Consider the following 4,696-nt stretch of genomic DNA (forward strand, 5'->3'; position numbering starts at 1 on the left):
TTGTATCGGTTTATTTTTGTTGTAGGGGTAGATCTCGCCCCCTTAAATGTTCGTGCAAGTCTTTTGTGTGTCCACCACGTAATAATTCTATTGCCCTAGGTTTGAGTATAAACGGGCTTTTGATTGTGACGTTTGATGGTCTTCCGCCTTCATAAAACGCGACCTGGTATTAATGATTACTTTAGTGCATCTTCAACAGACGGTTTTCATCCATGTAGCAGGTGCTTTAAATTTGAATTAATACGAAAACGTACATTTTTCTCCAAAATTTACGCAATTTATGTTTTTTACTAAACCCGAGGATTAAGCGAGAGCACAATTTTGACGCGGGTCTAAAGACCCTATGTCTTGAATAATCAGTCTATGTGTGCTACTCACTATCTCTTATGAAACAGCGGTATAAACATTTGGAATAGGTAGCTTTGTTAATAAGACAAATAAATAAAAATGTCAAAAAACTTTAATGGAGCATTTTTCTTCCAAATAAACTTATTGTTCAAATGTTTTGGGGCATGTTGTTTAGGAGCTACATTTCCAAAAGTCTCAAAAATTGTTTCTTCTTTAATTTTTTCTTCTGGTAAGTACTTAATTTTTGATTATGCTTCGATATTGTAAAAGTATATCCAAGGTGGTGCATCCCTAAAATGGTTTTGATGTCGACAATATATGTCGCATGTCCGAAAATAGTGGATCCAAAATTATTTTTTGAAAAATGGTTTGTTCACTCAAATGATCAGAATTGTATGAAATTTTGTGGGTACACACACAGAAACTGTGGAAAAGTTTTTTCATATCACTTCTCAAAAAAAGTTATGTGCGTTTTGTCGTCGAAACCACCTGACTTTCGTTCTTATGCTTTCATCGCGAAAAAGTGTTCCCGAATATTCAAATCTAAAGCGACGAAATGAAATTTTTCGTCCAGATTGAAATTTTCTTTGGGGCATCTTAGGGTATACCATTTCATTATAATTGTATCTATAAAATGAATTGTGACGCTGGCATTAGATTTGCAATCTTGAGGATCAGGTGCTGTCCAAAAAGTTGTAGAATTCATAATACGATGCAATTCTTATGCAAAGACTATTTACATCACTGAAAATCTATTTTCACAAGTAATTTTAATTAATCGTCGAAGCTTTTCATTGTATTATGTATCAAAACCTTTGGAGCTTTTAGGGTGTGCACAATTTCAAGACAATCTCGGAAATTTTACATAGCAATTGACATGGCATCTCACAAGAAATGACAGCGACTTAATAATTACCTTAGCTGGCGCTACATTTCTGGGCTGGTAATTACAAAAAGCTCCTTTTTAACATCTCATTATGTCCCATTTACCTTAATTAGAAAAGTCAGACGTCGGGACTACTGTAAACCGAGAAAAATTAAGGCAAATTTTTAAATTAGACATTTAATTGTTCGTGCAGCTCTTAAGAGAACCGTTATTTATCCGGGTGTAGTTAAAGACACCCGGACTACGAAGTCGTTAGTGCGTTTAACAACGCGCTTGGTCAGCCATCCATACCCCATGTCTGGAGATTCCATATTAACCACCGTTCTCGACGAGCGGCTTGGCCTTGTTTGTCAACTTCTTTGTATATTACTTTCCTAACCATTTTTTTTCTGCCAGGAAGTAATTTTTTTCAGAGTTTTCCGGATATGCAGCGTCGGCATATGCCGCCGCTATTCAATTTGTATAATTAATGATGCCGCCGCAATTTTCACACTTGCCATCTTCTTCCGTCCATTAATTTAATAACTTTATAAATCCCCGAGGCAGATGAAACCAGTGTTGTCCAATTCGCCTCGATACCGGACTGTAGTAGCAGCGGTAGTAAATTAAGTCTTACGCTCTGTTAAGCTCAAATATAAAAAATATGGAGCTTAGAGTGGATCCCCTATATTTAATTTAATCTATTTTTTGACTAAATCAACGCAATTCAGACCTCTTCCTTTAAGTTTGTCATTACGTAAGTTGCCCTATTATTACGGCATGTAATAAAGCGTTCCTAAAAATGGTTCTTGAAATTACAGGTCTGGAGAATAACGAGCGAAATAATCGATATTTAATTCTTATTTTTTTTTTGGATTTCGGTCGGAAAACTTAAATTCCTGAATGAAAACGCGTTGGAGTGTGACCGGATAAAAATACGACCGACAGACAGCCGCATTTTCCAGAACGCAGACGGCGGAATTACTTCTTTTTTTTATTGCCGATTATGACATCAGAGGTTCCGCGTTTTTCAAAAATAGCAGTGACCCAGAAATACCCAGACTCGACTTGACATCTCGGCAAAATTATTTAACGCTCGCTCGTATATCATGGATTTTTCTATTAGGAATGCACACATTACGTGACCCGACAAACTTGCACGTTAAAATAATAATAATATGCAAATCGTTGCGGTACGTGCAGCATGTGAAAAATCGTACTTAGTAGTTGCCGCAACTTTCGTAAACAATGCGGAAGTTGAGTTAAGAAGTGTCCAACTTCCAACAATACAGAAATTAATGCCAAAGTCCCGATTTTATTACACTTTGGTATCCACCCACAACGCAAAGACGAGACTCTTGGCACATAATCGCCATTGTTTCAATTTTGTTTCATCATTGGAATTGGCGTCTATAGTTCGGTATATTTAGACAAAATATGTTATTTTTAAATTGAGTGCAAATTTTGCCTTTGTTTTCGATTTTTTGATGAATTGAATAGCGTTCCCTTGCAGTAATGACTACCTATCTCCAGTCGATTTTTAAATGTTTTGCGATAGCTGCTAGCTAAGGACAATTAAATTCAAATTATTGGTTCTTGAAATTCGGCTTGGCATGCATATCATTAAAATTGCTGCATTCTCTTGAAGGAATGTTTCTAATTACTTTTGACTGGAACACGCTAAAAATGGGTTTTTGTTAACTTTCCACAAAAATTTCAATTTAGATTAGATTTCTTAGTCCCGATCGCTGTAAACATAAAATTAATTGGGATTAAAATCATTCTTTACGTCTTTCGAATTACAAATCTCCATATGGAATCTCAAGATAAAATGCACTGTTCCTTTGTGAAGAATTGTGATTTTGAATTCCAAATTATTGAAGTTGTGATTACAATTTGGTCCTCCGAACCGAATCAATTTTCTAGCGCAAACTACTCGCTCATTAAATTATGTTATTATACTCATTTTTATACTGAAGGATCTATAACTTTGGAGCCATAAGCGACAAAGCCCAAAAATTAATACAAAATCGATGTGGACGATATGGAAGTAGCGGCCCCTTCCATTTATCGACCTTGAGAGAGTAGAAAGTTTTTTTACATGCGGTGAATTTACATAATGATCTGGCATTGGCGACAGGGTTTTACAAAACAGTGGCGGGCGCAGTGTGAGTCGTGAAAAGGGGGGACACCCAGTAGAGATAGCTAGGACTGGGTGGTAGAGGTTCGGGACAGATAGAATTTTGAAAATTTTCTTTAATCCAGATTGTTCGCGAGAATTATCAAATTTTAATTCCAAGGATTTGTTTTTCATTTTCAAGATTCGGTATTTTACACGTGAATTTTTATAAATGTTGTAATATTAAGATTTACCGTCAAGGTAAAATTTGATTTTTTTATGTAGGAATTTAAAAAAGTTTTGTAATTTTTTATAGATAGTTCATGAACCATTATTATTACTTAAACTTAAATCCTAAAATTGATCTCATCGACTTATGAGATGAGCATTTTTCTGTGTTTAAAGTAAAACCTTTCTCTATCTAAAAATTCAAAAAAGTGTCTTTTCATTAGATCGAGTTTCTAATTTCTAAATTATTAACCAGTGTTTTAGCGAGGAATTTTTCCGTCCGTCCTGCCAATTCTCAGTCTAGTTGGAGCCTGAAAATAGCTATTGATGATATACGCCTTCGCCAATTTCAAGGTTTTATAATTATTGCCACATTTTCACAAATGGAAAAAGTAGCTATCGTGGACATGACAAAATATTTACGTCTGCCCATTTGATCATCTGTCCATGTCGTCTGTTACTTTTGGCTGAAAAGTGGGATTGAAGTGAAACGTTGGGAATAGCTTAATTATATGTGTCAGGCTGCTCGTTAATTAGAGGCGTGTAGAAATCTATACTGAGAAATGTTTCTTCTACATTTTGAGATTAAATTGATGACACGGAAACGCTTCCTAAAAATTATGAGACTAATGATTACGATATATTTATTTAGAGTTCTGTAAACAAATCGATTAAGAGTTCGACGACACATTTCATCAAACCTCTCAGGGTTTTAAAATTTGGAAAGGTCGAAATTATAAAGTTAGAGCTTAACATAGGAACCTTTTTTGCAAACTTAAAAATCGGTATTTCTCGTAATTTTCAATTTTTTGCGAATTTTCTCGAATTTTTGACATTGATCATTTATGGGAAACTTTTACTAGGAATATCAAAACTTTCCTCCGAAAAAGAAGTAAATACATGATTTTTAGAATAAAAAATAAGCCGCGTGATCTAGACAGCACTTAGGCACACCAAGATCAATAAATTGTGCCTTCTCCCTTTTCTTCGCAACGGGGTGCCGAGTCAGTTTCTCTCAATAAAGGATAGGACCCTCCCCCGTTTCAGATAACCAAGGAGTTGATGTCTGTCTCTGATCAAGACGTCACAGTGACAAACCACATGCTAGGTAGTTTCATCAACCTCCTCCACGTGGG

Source organism: Photinus pyralis, unplaced genomic scaffold (genome assembly GCF_008802855.1).
Source record: "Photinus pyralis isolate 1611_PpyrPB1 unplaced genomic scaffold, Ppyr1.3 Ppyr1.4_LG6, whole genome shotgun sequence".
Classification (NCBI taxonomy): domain Eukaryota; kingdom Metazoa; phylum Arthropoda; class Insecta; order Coleoptera; family Lampyridae; genus Photinus; species Photinus pyralis.